Genomic DNA, 17,729 nt, shown 5'->3' on the forward strand with positions numbered 1-17,729 from the left:
AGCATTAAAGTTTCCTATAAGCATTGTTTCCAAAACTATTCCTACCAACAAAATTCACATCCATAGATTCATTATTATTCTCAATCAAGGATGACAAAGGCATATAATTGGGATCAAAAGGAGTGTTTTTAGTAGCAAACAATTTCATAAGATCATCCATCTTTTCACTCAAAACATTGATTTCTTCTATAGCATGCACTTTTTTACTAGAAGATCTTTCGGTGTGCCATTGAGAATAATTAGCCATAATATTATCAAGAAGTTTTGTAGCATCTCCCAACGTGATTTCCGTAAACGTGCCTCCCACGGCCGAATCTAAGAGATTTCTAGAAGCGAAGTTCAAACCGGCATAAAAATTTTGTATGATCATCCATAAAGTCAAACCATGAGTAGGGCAATTGCAAAGCATCAATTTCATTCTTTCCCAAGATTGGGCAACATGCTCATGATCAAGTTGTTTAAAATTCATAATATCGTTCCTAAGAGTGATGATCTTAGCGGGAGGAAAATACTTAGAGATAAAAGCATCTTTGCACTTGTTCCAAGAATCAATACTATTTTTAGGCAAAGACGAAAACCAAACTTTAGCACGATCTCTAAGTGAAAACGGAAATAACTTCAATTTGACAATATTGTTATCCGTATCTTTCTTCTTTTGCATATCACACAAATCAACGAAGTTGTTTAAATGAGTAGTGGCATCTTCACTAGGAAGGCCGGCGAATTGATCTTTCATAACAAGATTCAGCAAAGCAGCATTGATTTCACAAGACTCAACATCATTAAGAGGAGCAATAGGAGTACTAAGGAAATCATTATTATTGGTATTCGAGAAATCACATAATTTGGTATTATCTTGCGCCATGGCAACAAGTAATCCAACAAACAAGCAAACAGAAAAAGGCAAGCGGAAAGAGACGAGGGGATTGGGAAAGAGAGGGTGAATAAACAAGGGTGAAGTGGGGGAGAGGAAAACGAGAGGCAAATGGCAAATAATGTAAATGCGAGGGATATGGGTTTGTGATGGCTACTTGGTATGTGTTTACTTGAGCGAAGACCTCCCCGGCAACGGCGCTAGAAATCCTTCTTGCTATGTCTTGAGCTTGCGTTGGTTTTCCTCGAAGAGGAGAGGGTGATGCAGCAAGTGTAGCGTAAGTATTTCCCTCAGTTTTTGAGAACCAAGGTATCAATCCAGTAGGAGGCTCCTCAACAAGTCCCACGAACCTATACAAACAAATAAAGAACTCGCAACCAACGCGACAAAGGGGTTGTCAATCCCTTCACGACCACTTGCGAAAGTGAGATCTGATAGAGATAGTATGATAAGATAAATATATTATTGGTATTTTATAATATAGATGCAGAAAATAAAGATGCAAATAAAAGTAAATTGTAAGCAAATATGATAAGAGATAGACCCGGGGGCCATAGGTTTCACTAGAGGCTTCTCTCAAGATAGCATAAGTATTACGGTGGGTGAACAAATTACTGTCGAGCAATTGATACAAAAGCGAATAATTATGACGTTATCTAGGCATGATCATGTATATAGGAATCACGTCCATAACAAGTAGACCGACTCCTGCCTGCATCTACTACTATTACTCCACACATCGACCGACTCCTGCCTGCATCTAGAGTATTAAGTTCATAAGAACAGAGTAACGCATTAAGCAAGATGACATGATGTAGAGGGATAAACTCAAGCAATATGATATAAACCACATCTTGTTATCCTCGATGGCAACAATACAATACGTGTCATGCAACCCTTTCTGTCACTGGGTAAGAACACCGCAAGATTGAACCCAAAGATAAGCACTTATCCCATGGCAAGAAAGATCAATCTAGTAGGCCAAACCAAACCGATAATTCGAAAGACTTGCAAAGATAACTCAATCATACATAAAAGAATTCAGAGAAGATTCAGTTATTATTCATAGATAAATCTGATCATAAACCCACAATTCATTGGATCTCGACAAACACACTGCAAAAAGAGATTACATCGAATAGATCTCCACAAGAGAGGGGGAGAACATTGTATTGAGATCCAAAAAGAGAGAAGAAGCCATCTAGCTAATAACTATGGACCCGTAGGTCTGCGGTAAACTACTCACAACTCATCAGAGGGGCAAGGGTGTTGATGTAGAAGCCCTCCATGGTCGATTCCCCCTCCGGCAGAGTGCCAGCGAAGGCTCCAAGATGGGATCTCGCGGATACAGAAGGTTACGGTGGTGGAAATTGTGTTTCATGGTGCCCCTGGATGTTTTCGGGGTACGTAGGCTTATATAGGAGGAAGAAGTATGTCGGTGCCGCCCGAGGGGCCCACGAGACAGGGGGCACGCCCTACAGGGGGGGCGCCCTCCTATCTCGTGGCCGCCTCGGCTGCTTCTTGGCTTGCACTCCAAGTCCTCTCGATCACGTTCGTTCCAAAAATCACGCTCCCAAAGGTTTCATTCCGTTTGGACTCCGTTTGATATTCCTTTTCTTCAAAATACTGAAATATGCAAAAAAACAGCAATACGGGCTGGGCCTCCGGTTAGTAGGTTAGTCCCAAAAATGATATAATTGTGTAAAATAAAGCCCATAAACATCCAAAAGGGGGCAATATAATAGCATGGAACAATCAAAAATTATACATACGTTGGAGACATATCAATACCAAGTACCACATTGGATTAGACATGTCCCCAAAGATAAAGTTATGCAAAGAATTTAAAGAATTTCTTTCCCTTGAGTATCTTGCTCCCCCTGAATCTAGCCTGGGATACTTGGAGAAGATAGGGAACAAAAAATCAGAGCTAAAGCAATTAAGCACATATGAACATGTCTTTCCCCTCTAGAAGACATGTAACATCTCTCCTCTTGAACACCAAGCATCTGGGATCATTGAAGATTACTCTTCTCTTTCCTTGAGTATTTTCTCCCCCTAGAGATATGACAAAGTAGATGTGATCTCTCTATATACATAAAGCTTTTGATGTGATCTCTCTCTCCCCCTTTGACATCAATTTCCAAGAAGGATCTTCTGGATTTGTTGTCACATGGGTTTGGTCCTTGAGTCACAAGTCAAAGCAGCAAGAATAATGTGATGCTGGTAGAGGACAAGATTCATTGAGTGGAGCTGGATCAAAAGAATCACAGAAGTAAGTGGCAGGTAGTTTTTCCTGTAGTGAGATCGGTAGCACCGAGTTGTATTCTTCGGTAGCACCAAAAGGTTTTGGTGGGACCGAAAATGACAAGCCGGTGGGACCGATTTCATCACAGAGAAAACACTTGTCACCTCAGCTCACTAGACAAGTAAGATCTCACAAGGATTTGCAAGGAATTAACTGAAAGATTTGCAAGGAATTGGATGCAGGGAATGCAGAACAGAAAAGAAAAGAAATCTAGATGAAGTTTTTTTTTGAAAGGGGAAACAAATATGCATGAGACAAATGCAAGAGCACAGAAAAGAACACGAGAGAACTTCATCTAGAATTGGTCGGCGACAAAGTCACCTATGTTAGAGTATATTGACTTAGGAGTCAAGTGAGATCACTTGATCATAGTTCATACTCATCGTTTAAGCTCAAAATAGGGTTACCACTTTTCGTTTAAGCATCTTGATGTATTCACATCTTGTCGAGTTGCTTTAACTCATGACTTGGAGTAAAGCTTCTCTAAGATGGAATGACATACCTTGGGTGGTGGTGTTGATCATGATCATGTAGTTGAACTTGTGTGGGTTGCTCAAGGTTGATGTAGCTCATCAGGAGTTGGGAGCACCACTTGGAATTTGAGTTCATATACCTATATGGGTTAGTTTTTGCAAGGAAGAGCACTTGTGTATCCAAAATTACAATCATGAATTTCAACATAGAATTTGTCAAAGGATATGTTTGAATGGTTCCATGCTTTCTTGTCTTCAACCACCGTTGTGTAGAGACTTGGTGATGTAGAGATTGCTCAAGATGTGAGTGAGTTGCAATCTCATAGACTTAGATTCATCCAAGTACCTACAAGGGTTAGATAACATGCAAGGTGAAAATATATCCAAGATGTAAGATTTACATCATAAGAGAAATATCAAGGATTAGTTATGGGCACATGTCTTGCATGTAACAAATGGAGTTCCTACTCCAAGTTTGAAGCATCAATGATGTTCAATTCACCTCTTAACCTGCAAAACACTCTCTCATCAAGGGGTTTAGTGAATATATCCGCTAATTGCTTTTCGGTGCAAACATTTAAGATTAATGTCCCCTTTGGCAACATGATCTCGAATGAAATGATGAAGAACTTCAATATGCTTAGTTCGAGAATGTTGCACGTGATTATGAGCAATCTTGATAGCACTTTAATTGTCACAAAGTAATGGAACATGTTTCACATATATCCATAATCTTTAAGAGTTTGGGTCATCCAAAGTAATTGAGCACAACATGAACCAGCGGCAATGTATTCCGCTTTAGCGGTGGACAAGGATACCGAGTTTTGTTTCTTGGAAGACCAAGACACAAGAGATCTACCAAGGAATTGACAAGTACCCTAAGTGGACTTCCTATCAACCTTGTCACTGGCACAGTCCGAGTCGGAGTAGCCAACAAGATAGAAAGAGGCCCACTTAGGATACCAAATGCCAATATTTGGTGTCTGAATTAAGTATCTCACTATCCTTTTCACGGCCTTAAGATGACATTCTTTAGGAGAAGCTTGATATCGTGCACACATGCACACACTTAGCATAATATCGGGATGTGAAGCACATAGATATAACAATGAACCAATCATAGAGCGATAAACCTTTTGATCGACCGGTTCACCATCTTTGGTCAAATCAAGATGTCCACTAGTAGGCATGGGTGTAGTCATACCTTTGCATTCTTGCATATTGAACTTATTGAATAAGTCTTTGGTGTACTTCGTTTGAGAGACAAAGTACCTTCCTGAGTTTGCTTGATTTGCAACCCAAGGAAGAATTTGAGTTCACTCATCATTGACATCTCAAACTTCTCCGACATTAGATTTCCAAATTTCTCACTAAATTGAGGGTTAGTTGAACCAAATATAATATCATCAACATAAATTTGGCATACAAATAATTCTCCATTAACCCTTTTAGTTAGAACTGTAGAATCAATTTTTCCAATTTCAAAGCCTTTTTCAGTAAGGAACTTGGTTAAGCATTTATACCAAGCTCTAGGAGCTTGTTTAAGACCATAAAGAGCTTTGTGCAGTTTGTAAACATGATTAGGTTTCTTAGGATTAACAAAGCCGGGAGGTCGTTTGACATAAATTTCCTCCTCTATTTCACCATTTAAAAAAGCACTTTTAATGTCCATTTGGTATAAGGTAATATCATGGTGATTAGCATAGGCAAGTAAGATGCGAATGGACTCAAGTCTAGCAACGGGAGCATAAGTCTCACCATAGTCCATACCTTAGACTTGTGTGTAGCCTTGGGCGACGAGACGTGCTTTGTTGCGAACTACTTGTCCATCTTCATCTTGCTTGTTGCAAAACACCCATTTGGTACCGATGATGTTGTGGTTGTTGTCGGGCTTCTCAAGTAATGTCCACACTTGATTGCTTTCAAGTTGTGTAGCTCTTCATGCATGGCATTTATCCAATCTGGATCTTCCAATGCTTCTTCAACCTTCATAGGTTCAATGCTAGAGATGAATGAATAGTGTTCACAAAAGTTAGCTAAACGAGTTTTAGAGCGAGTGATTCTCCCGGTTTGGATATCATTGTAGATTTGCTCGACGGGATGGTCTTTAGCAATCCTTGCTCGAAATCGTGAAAGCTTTTGCTTGGGTCTTGGTTGAACATCTTCTTCATCTTGTTCTTCTTCTTGGCCTTCTTCATTGTTGGAGTTGTCGTTCTCTTGTCGTGGTGGATAAGGAGGTTGTTGACGTTCTTGGTGTACTTCCTTGTTTTCTTCATCTTGGTGTGTCCCACTTGTGGATGCTTCAGTGTCAACTCTTGGTTCACCTTGTCATGAGTAGAAGCTTCCACTTGGACGGACGAGGTACTCTCCTTCACCTCCGTTGGACGAATCTTGCCAATAGACAAGTCTTGGATTGCTTCCGAGGGGTCTTTGTCTCCTACATCAATTGGCAATTGCTCTACTTGCGAGCCGTTAGATTCATCAAACTTCACATCTACCGTCTCTTCAACCTTTCGGGTGAAATTGTTGTAGACACGGTATGTGTGAGAGTTTGAGCCATAACCAAGTAGGAAACCTTCATGAGACTTAGGAGCAAATTTAGAACGACGATGCTTATCAAGAATGTAGCACTTTGAGTCAAATACTCGAAAGTATCCAACTTGGGGTTTGTTACCGGTGAGGAGCTTGTATGTCATCTTGCCGAGTAGCTTGTGAAGATACAAGCGATTTATTGCATGACAAGCTGTCTCAACCGCTTCTGCCCAAAAGTGCTTCGGTGTGTTGTACTCATCAAGCATCGTTCTCGCCATTTCGATGAGCGTCCGGTTCTTCCTCTCAACAACTCCATTTTGTTGAGGTGTGTACGTAGCTGAGAACTCATGTGAAATCCCTTCTTCGTCAAGAAAGGTGTCCACATTTGCGTTCTTGAACTCCGTTCCATTATCGCTGCGAACCTTCTTGATCTTCACTTCAAATTGATTTTGGGCCTTCCTAGCGAAGTTTTTTAAGATCTTTTGTACCTGCGATTTGTCATCGAGAAAGAACACCCACGTAAATCTTGAAAAATCATCAACTATAACTAGACCAAAAGAATTTCCACCGAGACTCTTGTAAGCATTGGGACCAAAAAGATCCATGTGAAGTAGCTCGAGTGGCCTCCTTGTGGTCATGATGTTCTTCACGGGATGCCTTCCTCCAACTTGTTTACCTGCTTGACAAGCGCTGCAAAGTCTATCCTTATAAAATATGACATCGTTAACACCAAGGATATGATTCCCTTTAATAAGCTTGTCAAGATTTCGCATACCAACATGACCTAATCGTCTATGCCATAACCAACCTTTAGAGGATTTAGCAATGAAACAAGTTCTAGGTTGAGCCTTTTTAGTGAAATCAACAATGTAAAGATCACCTCTACGTATACCGGTAAAGACCATTTTATGATTGTCTCTATGAAACACTTGGCAATCTACTTCAATAAATAGGACATTGAAACCGAAATCAGCAAGTCTAGATACTGAAAGTAAGTTGTAGCCAAGGGATTCAACGAGCATAACATTTTGAATAGAGCTATCATGTGAGATGGCCACCTTACCGAGGCCAACCACCTTACTCTTTGACTTGTCACCGAAAGTGACATACTTTCGAGGACCATCATTTTCAGCAAGCTCACGAAACATGTCTTTATCTCCGGTCATGTGATCGGTACATCCACTGTCAAGAACCCATTCCTTTCCTCCTGCCATATATCCCTGAAGATTTTCCATAAGACCAAAGTGTCTCATTGCATCATCAAGATCAAAGTCATCATCATCATCCTCATCATAGTATCCATGTTCATCATTGTCATGTGGTGGATCAAATCCTTGAGAGGGTGATTCGTCAGAGTGAGTTTGACAATGATCTTGTTTATGAATTTTAATAGCTTCAGAAATAATATCGCTAATGATTCAACATCTCCTTTGGCACGCATATGATTTGTAAGTTCAAATAGACAATCACCAAACATAGGATCACTGGAGTTCATCTTACTCAAGGCAATAGACTTATGAAGGATTTCATCCAGATTTTTTAAAGAATAATTAGGAAACCGTTCCTCAAGAAGTTTCCATATAGTGTAGGCACACTCAAGAGTAGGCAGTTTCCCAATCAAGTTTCTAGGCAAGCCTCTAGTGATAAGATTAATAGTTCTAACATTCCTAATCATGTCAATCGACTCATCAAGGGTAGGATGCATAGGATCAACATGAGGCGCACAAGGGCTAGCAATGTACTTGTTCAAATGATATTGATTGAAAATCACAAGCATCTCATTTTTCCACTCATGAAAATATTCTCCATCAAGTATAGGCACTCTATGTCTAAGACTCCCCAAAATAGACTCATCCATCTTCTTCCAATGGTGATTAAACCAAATCAATGGATACCAAGCTCTGATACCACTTGTAGGATCTAGAAGTATCTCTAGAGGGGGTGATTAGACTACTTGACCAAATAAAAACTTAACCTTTTCCCAATTTTAATCTTTGGCAGATTTTAGCAAACTTAGCACAAGTCAAGAAATCTTAATACAATTCAAGCAAGCATGCAAAGAGTATATGAGCAGCGGAAAATAAAGTATGCAACTTGCAAGAATGTAAAGGGAAGGGTTTGGAGATTTCAAACGCAATTTGGAGACACGGTGATTTTTGAGCCGTGGTTCCGATAGGTGGTGCTATCGTACATCCATGTTGATGGAGACTTCAACCCACGAAGGGTAATGGCTGCACGAGTCCATGGAGGGCTCCACCCAAGAAGGGTCCACGAAGAAGCAACCTTGTCTATCCCACCATGGCAGTCGCCCACGAAGGACTTGCCTCACTAGCGGTAGATCTTCACGAAGTAGGCGATCCCCTTGCCCTTACAAACTCCTTGGTTCAACTCCACAATCTTGCCGGAGGCTCCCAAGTGACACCTAGCCAATCTAGGAGACGCCACTGAGGGAGTCCTGGATTATGGGGTATCCGGATAGCCGGACTATATACATCGTCCGGACTATTGAAGCATGAAGATACAAGACTCAAGACTTTGGCCCGTGTCCGGATGGGACTCTCCTTTGCGTGGAAGACAAGCTTGGCGATCCGGATATTATATTCCCTTCCTTGTAACTGACTCCATGTAAACCCTAGCCCTCTCCGGTGTCTATATAAACCGGAGAGGATGGTCCTTAGAAGGCCGATCACAATTACAATCATACCATCATAGGCTAGCTTCTAGGGTTTAGCCTCTACGATCTCGTGGTAGATCTACTCTTGTACTACTCATATCTTCAATATTAATCAAGCAAGAAGTAGGGTTTTACCTCCATCGAGAGGGCCCGAACCTGGGTAAACATTGTGTCCCTTTCTTCCTGTTACCATCAGCCTAAGACGCACAGATCGGGACCCCCTACCCGAGATCCGCCGGTTTTGACACCGACATTGGTGCTTTCATTGAGAGTTCCTCTGTGTCGTCGCTTTGCGGCTTGATGGCGTCTCCAATCGCCAACAACACCGTCCAGGGCGAGACTTTTCTCCCCGGACAGATTTTTGTGTTCGGCGGCTTCGCATTGCGGGCCAATTCGCTTGGTCATCTGGAGCAGATCGACAGCTATGCCCCTGGCCACCAGATCAGGTTCGGAAACTTGAACTACACGGCAGATATTCGCGGAGACTTGATCTTCAACGGATTCAGCCCTGTGCCAGGAGCGCCGGACAGTCACGACGAGCACGGCCTAGACCTGTTGTCGGACAATGCTCGAGACATCACCCCTGAAGTAGCCCTGGATCTAAATCCGGGGCAGGTTGCATTGCCCAGGGACGGAGGGGTGGACCCCGCCCCTCAGGCCGCATACTCATCGGCGGTGGAGATGAACACAGGTCTCACCTCTATTGAGGCCTGTAACCTCGGGCTCCCAGACTCGTATCCAATTGTTGGTTCCGGTCCGCACGCCCTCGAGCCAGCCAATCCAGGTTGGGCTCCGGTAATGGAGTTTACCGCTACGGACATCTTTCAGCACTCGCCCTTTGGCGACATGCTGAACTCATTAAAGTCTCTCTCTTTGTCAAGAGGCTCTGGGCTGAACTATGTCCGGCTTGAGTGGGAAGCAGGCGACGAAGGAATTCGCTGCCGACCCACCACCCACTTCATTGCCACGGTCGATGATTTAACTGACGTGCTTGACTTCGACTCCAAAGACATCGACGGTATGGACGACGATGCAGGAGACACACAGGAGCCACCACCCACACGGCGGTGGACAGCCACCTCTTCATACTATATATATATGGTGGACACTCCAAAAGAAACAAATGGCGATGAGGCAATAGAGGATAACCCCTCCAAGAAGAAAGCAAAACATGGGCGTCGCCAACGCCGCTCCAAGCCCCGCCAAGGCAATACCGGCACCGGAGGCGAAAACAATCCGGACGGTGCCGAAGATGAATACAACCCCGATCAGCCCGCCTTCGAGCAGGCCGAACAGGAATATGGGCAGGACGGCCCAGATGAACAGGCAACGGACGGGTATCCGGAGGAGGACAACTACATGCCCCCCTCCGAAGACGAGATTAGCCTCAGCGATGACGAGTTCGACGTGCCTGAGGACCCCGCGGAGTAGGAGCGCTTCAAGCGCCGGCATATTGCCACTCTGAGGAGCCTGAAGAAGAAGCAGCAGCAGCTTCAAGCTGATCAATTTGCTCACACACAGATGGACAGAAGTCCTGGCAGCCGAGGAATATGTACTCGAGCGCCACATGGCTGACCGGCCGCCTCGAGGTCAGGATAAAACGGCATATCAGCCCAAATACCAGCCTGTACCCCCACGCCAGCTTACTACGGCCCGGGGAAATACTCAGGACCTGCGTGATAGATTGGATAACACCGCAGGACAACCAAGATCAATCTACGGATCACGGGGGCGCGCCGCAGCACATGACGATGACCGTCATACTGGATACACTAACAGTAAATCCGGCCGCCCCGATCACAACCAACCTGATTTGGCCGGACTGCGTCGCGACATAGCCCGGCACAGAGGCACCGCACACCCCCTCTGCTTCATCGATGAAGTGATGGATCATGAATTCCCAGAAGGGTTCAAACCCGTAATCGAATCATACGATGGCACAACAGACCCCACGGTATGGATTGAAGACTTCCTTCTCCACATCCACATGGCCCGCGGAGATGATCTACACGCCATCAAGTATCTTCCCCTTAAGCTCAAAGGACCCGCCCGGCACTGGCTCAACAGCCTACCCGCAAATTCCATTGGAAGTTGGGAAAACTTGGAAGACGCATTCCTTGACAACTTCCAAGGCACATACATGCGACCTCCGGACGCCGATGACCTGAGCCACATCACTCAACAGCCCGGAGAATCAGCCAGGAAATTCTGGACTCGGTTCCTCACTAAAAAGAACCAAATAGTCGACTGTCCGGACGCCGAAGCCCTGGCGGCCTTCAAGCATAATATCTGTGACGAGTGGCTCGCTCGACACCTCGGCCAGGAGAAACCCAAGTCCATGGCAGCCCTCATGACACTAATGACCCGCTTTAGCGCGGGCGAGGACAGTTGGTTGGCTCGCAGAAGCACTGCACCACATTCTGGCACATCAGATGTCCGTGACAATAATGGCAAGCTACGGCGCAACAGACACAAGCGGCAAAACAACGGCGACAACGCCGAAGACACGACAGTCAATGCCGAATTCAGCGGATCCAAATCCGGTCAGCGGAAGAAGCCATTCAAAAGAAACAATTAGGGACCGTCCAGTCTAGACCGTATACTGGAGCACCCGTGCCAAATTCATGGCACCCCGGACAAGCCATCCAACCACACCAATAGAGACTACTGGGTATTTAAACAGGTCGGCAAAATAAACACCGAAAACAAGGACAAGGGGTTGTACAACAACGATGACGATGAGCCCCGGCGTCCGAACACGGGGGGACAGAAGAAATCCCCCCCCCCCCAGGTGAAAACGTTCAACATGATCTACGCCACTCACATCCCCAAGCGGGAACGGAAGCGAGCACTATAGGACATCTACGTGATGGAGCCAGTCGTCCCCAAACTCAACCCATGGTCAGCTTGTCCGATCACCTTTGATCATAGGGATCACCCCACTAGCATCCTGTCACGGCGGCTCGGCCGCATTGGTTCTAGACCCAATCATAGACGGATTTCACCTCACAAGAGTCCTTATGGACGGAGGCAGCAGCCTGAACCTGCTTTATCAGGACATAGTGCGCAAAATGGGCATCGACCCTTCAAGGATTAAGCCTACCAAAACCACCTTTAAAGGTGTAATTCCTGGAGTAGAGGCCCATTGTACGGGCTCTATGACATTGGAAGTGGTCTTCGGATCTCCGGATAACTTCTGAAGCGAGGAGTTAATCTTCGATATCGTCCCTTTCCGCAGTGGTTACCACACACTGCTCGGACGAACCGCATTTGCTAGATTCAATGCGGTACCACACTATGCATACCTCAAGCTCAAGATGCCAGGCCCGCGCGGGGTCATAATAGTCAACGGAAACATGGACCGCTCTCTCCGTACAGAAGAGCACACTGCAGCCCTCGCGGCAGAAGTGCAATGCGGCCTCCTTTGGCAAACCACCAATCCGGTGACAACAACCTCAAGCATCGTCAAGCGAGTTCGGAGCACCCCGCAACAGGATCACCATGCACGCCAAGAGCGCGACTAGCAGTCCGGCCTCCACTCAAATCCCATCAAAGCAGCATTCGTGCCACTCGTACACAATTACGCACTCAAGATACCATGGGCACAGGCGGAGGTGAAGCAGTGGCTCAGTCAAGAGCGCGGTATCACCGCCTCATACCTTCATAACCTTTCCTTTCACCTTTCAGGACATTGCTTTAGTGCAGCCTCTTCATAAGAGCCGGATCGACGGACTTCCATAGGAGAGAAACCCAAGGAGGCAACGGGCTTTGCACACAGAAGGAAATACCCAGGTGGAATCTATTTACGATCGTTATACCTGCTTTATCTATCTGTACGTAGCCTGCCCCCGGATAGGGTATGTCAAATAATCCTATTTATCTCTGCTTAATGCATTCATTGTAAACATACGCTTAAACATATTATTCATCAATGGGAGATCATATATAGCGTCAGCTTATTATTCTTATTTGAGCATTTTTCTCTTACAAATGTCTATTTGATATTGCATCCGTACACCTTGGTACGTTCAGTTTGCCAGGGGCGTCTTATGGCGCCCCATAATACGGCAAGACAAGTCCGAACACTTTCAACAGTGCGGCACCCCGAACTTATAGCATTATATGCATCAGCTCCGAATCATGTCTTGGGTCTACAGTTGGGATAGCCCGGCTCCCTTGTTTTGGTGCCTTACGTTCCGTTATATCGGCTAAGGTAGCTCAGGGAGAACTGCTGCGATTGTGTCCCGGTTCTTCCGAACGAGCACCTGAGTGGAGAAAGCCGAAAACTGACCGGCATGATGTGGCGAGAGCTGGTCGCTGTTCGAGAGGTCTTAAAATCCTTAAAGATTTCTCCGCTTTAGGCGATAATTCGGCTTCATCCGATCTAGGCGTATATAGCGCCCCAATTCGGCCTTCCAGATTCTAGGGGCTTCACCAAAATTTAAAATTGTAGACTTCTATGGCTAAGTGAAAGTTATAAAGCCGCATAGTCCGATTGCCTTGTTCGCTGTGCCGGACACCTCCTTAAGGGACCAAACATTTGTATAAAGAGTGTTCAGGTTTTCCACGAACACCCCAGTACTAGTTGCATGGGGGCGGAAGTCGGCGACTGGCCTACTTTCAGAATTTTATAAACAGCCACACAGAAGATAATATTTTAAATAACAAAAGCGCTACATAGCGCAAGTAACTTCGTCTTTAAATTACAAACATGACAAAAGTGAATTCATTCTAAAATTATGTCCTTGGTACATTCATCAGCCACAAGGCGAGCGCCCTTCATAACGCCATCATAATACTTCTTCGGATAGCGATGCGGCTTACCCTCCGGCGGCCCGTCCTTCACCAGCTTCTCCGCATCCAGCTTGCCCCAATGCACCTTCGCACGGGCAAAGGCCCGGCGGGCACCCTCAATGCAAACGGATCGCTTGATGACTTCTAGTCGCGGACAGGTATTCATCATCCGCTTGATCAGGCCGAAGTAGCTGGTGGGCAGAGGCTCACCAGGCCACATCCGGACTATGAAATTCTTCATAGCCACTTCGGCCGCCCTGTGGAGTTCGACCAACTGCTTCAGTTGGTCACTCAGAGACGTTGGATGTTCGGCCCCAGCATACTGGGACCAGAATAGCTTCTCCATTGAGCTCCCCTCCTGAGCACGGTAGAACTCCACGGCATCTGATATGCTGCGTGGCAGATCTGCGAATGCCCTTGGAGAGCTCCAAACTCGGGTAAGTAAAAGAAACGCCTCCTCCAAATGTTTGATTTGCATAAAGAATTTCTTACCCGCCGCTATCTTTTTGGCCTCCTGGATTTCCTGTTGTGCCTTCTCGGCTTTGGCCTTGGCGTCTTTTATATTTGCAAGGGCCTTCGCAAGCTCGGCCTTTTTCTCCTTAAGCTCATGTTCCACGAACTCGAACTTTTTCCCGAGCTCCTGGAGCTCTTGTTGTACCTTGCCCACTCGGGCATCTTGCTTCTCGTGCTCTTTGCGCTCCAAGGCCGCCTTGTGTTCGGCCTCGGAAAGCGCTTTCTTGAGAGACGCCACTTTGGTGGTGGCCTCTATTATCAAATCACGACGTTTCGTCGTGAGAAAGGGGAATCATTCACCTTTGCTCTCTTCGAGCTGCCTCCTTGTGAGGTCGAGCTCTCCCTGCGCCCGCTCCAAGTCCTGTTTTAGGCCGGCGATTTCGGCCGTACGGACAGCAGCGGCCAGCAGCACAGCCTGTTTATTTACATTCAAACTTACTGTTAGACTCCTGCGGATTATAATTGACCCTCCGTTTGGTTTTTCCTTCCGAACACCAAAGAGAGTATCAGGGGCTACTACCTATCGGTTGGTAATTTCACATATTTTTATTACTTACCTCAAAGCCTATCAGGAGGCTGGTGCAGGCTTCAGTTAGTCTGCTCTTGGCGGACGAAACCTTATGAATCACCGCACTCATAAGAGTACGATGCTCTTCATCTATGGAAGCGCCGCGAAGCACTTCCAGCAGACAATCTGGCGCCTCGGGTACAACGGAAGTCCTCGATACAGATGGTCGTCCCTCCCTAACAAGGGGCTGCCCGCCTGAGTCCAGAACCACTGAAGGATCCGGAACAGTGTTCGGCTGAGAGTCCGGCTTACCGCGGCTCTCATCAACACAATTCGCGGGGATCTTGAACCCCGCGTGTCCGACGTCTGGAATGCCGCCTTGGGGCACCTCCAGAGCCACCTCCCCCTGCTCTGGGAGCCTTTGGGATAACACCTCTGTGTCATCTGCAGGCTGAGGAGTAGTGGCCGTCGGGAGCGAGTTCATCGCCGAATCGCTCAAGGACCCATCCGAAGATGATGCTTCGGGATGGACCCTGGCCGGACTAAATACAAGTTCGGCGTTATAACAAAACTATGAAGCAAATTTACGAGAGAGTGTGGATACTTATGATCGCACTGCGAGCTTCTTCCTGGGCAGCCACCCCTCCTCGTTATCAGCGGCGGTGGCGGAATAGTCCAGAAGGGACGCCTTTCCCTTCTTGGACGTCCCAGCATCCCCCTCCGGGGCGGCCTTCCTCTTTTTCTCCCCCCAATACGGGGAGGTGGAGTTTCTTCTTGTTTCCCCCCACCTCCACGGGAGGAATCTGCCTCGTCGTCATCGGACGACGAGGGTATGACGGCCTTGCGCCGGGGGCCTCTCCTGGTCCCCTGGTCCGCCCTCTCAGGCCCCTCGTCCTTTCCAGATGGAGCGGCCTCCTCTTCTTCTTCTTCTTCCCCTTTGGGGGAGGAGTGTGCCTCGTCGTCTTCGGATGAGGCTTCTGGCGCAACCTTACATCGAAGACCCTTTCGGATCCCCGGGGCCTTCTTATCGGCCTTCTTCTCCGGCCCCTTGTAGGGCGCCGGGACCAGCATCTTCGTCAGGAGAGCATTAGCTGGGCCTTCTGGCAGCGGAAATATTCACAATTACTTAAGGCTCCCCCATGAATATATTGGGAAGAACCGAATCCGGTGGCAGCCTGAAAACTCACCTGACTAGGAGGCCATGCGGCGTGAAGCCCGCGGTCCTCGGATATGGGAGGAGGTACTTCGGAGGCCTTGAACAACGCCTTCCACGCATTTTTGTGCTTCATGCCGTAGAGCCTCTGAAGTGTCTGGTGTTTGGCCAGGACGAACTCCCACAGATTGAATGCCCTCCTTTGGCACGACAGAATCCGGCGAATGAGCATGACCTGGATCACGTTCACAAGCTTGATGTTCTTGTCCTTCATGCCCTTGATGCAGTTGATGAGTCCGGTCAGCTCTGTAGATTCGCCCCAGGACAGGCCCTTCTGTTCCCAGAAGGTGAGCCGCATGGGGGTCCCGGATCGGAACTCGGGGGCCGCCGCCCAATTGGCGTCGCGCGGCTCGGTGATGTAGAATGATACGTCTCCAACATATCTATAATTTTTTATTGTTCCATGCTATTATATTACCCCTTTTGGATGTTTATGGGCTTTATTTTACACATTTATATCATTTTTTGGGACTAACCTACTAACCGGAGGCCCAGCCCGTATTGCTATTTTTTTTGCCTATTTCAGTATTTCGAAGAAAAGGAATATCAAACAGAGTCCAAACGGAATGAAACCTTTGGGAGCGTGATTTTTGGAACGAACGTGATCCGGAGAGCTTGGAGTGCAAGTCAAGAAGCTCCCGAGGACCCCACAAGATAGGGGGCCGCCCCCCTGTAGGGCACGCCCCCTGTCTCGTGGGCCACTCGGGCGTCCACCGACATACTTCTTCCTCCTATATATACCTATGGACCCCGAAACATCCAGGAGCACCACGAATCACAATTTCCACCGCCGTAACCTTCTGTATCCGCGAGATCCCATCTTGGAGCCTTCATCGGCACTCTGCCGGAGGGGGAATCGACCACGGAGGGCCTCTACATCAACATCCTTGCCCCTCCGATGAGTTGTGAGTAGTTTACCACAGACCTACGGGTCCATAGTTATTAGCTAGATGGCTTCTTCTCTCTTTTTGGATCTCAATACAATGTTCTCCCCTCTCTTGTGGAGATCTATTCGATGTAATCTCTTTTTGCGGTGTGTTTGTCGAGATCCGATGAATTGTGGGTTTATGATCAAGTTTATCTATGAATAATATTTGAATCTTCTCTGAATTCTTTTATGTATGATTGAGTTATCTTTGCAAGTCTCTTTGAATTATCAGTTTGGTTTGGCCTACTAGATTGGTCTTTCTTGCTGTCGGTGTCAAAACCGGCGGATCTTGGGTAGGGGGTCCCGAACTGTGCGTCTAGGCGGATGGTAACAGGAGACAAGGGACACGATGTTTTTACCCAGGTTCGGGCCCTCTCGATGGAGGTAAAACCCTACTCCTTCTTGATTAATATTGATGATATGGGCAGTACAAGAGTTGATCTACCACGAGACCAGAGAGGCTAAACCCTAGAAGCTAGCCTATTGTATGATTGTTGTTCGTCCTACGGACTAAAACTCTCCGGTTTATATAGACACCGGAGAGGGATAGGGTTACACAGAGTCGGTTACAATGGGAGGAGATCTTCATATCGAATCGCCAAGCTTGCCTTCCACGCCAAGGAAAGTCCTATCCGGACACGGGACGAAGTCTTCAATCTTGTATCTTCATAATCCGGGAGTCCGGCCAAAGGTCATAGTCCGGCCATCCGGACACCACCTAATCCAGGACTCCCTCAGTAGCCCCCGAACCAGGCTTCAATGACGATAAGTCCGGCACGCAAGTTTGTCTTCGGCATTGCAAGGTGGGTTCTTCTCCAAATTCCATGTACTTGTCGAATAGTGTCCGGCTTCTAGTGCGTACTGCTATCCTCAGCTTCTGTGCCCAATAATGACCATCTTCCACGTGTCAAA

This window comes from Triticum dicoccoides, chromosome 1B (genome assembly GCF_002162155.2).
Source record: "Triticum dicoccoides isolate Atlit2015 ecotype Zavitan chromosome 1B, WEW_v2.0, whole genome shotgun sequence".
Taxonomy (NCBI): domain Eukaryota; kingdom Viridiplantae; phylum Streptophyta; class Magnoliopsida; order Poales; family Poaceae; genus Triticum; species Triticum dicoccoides.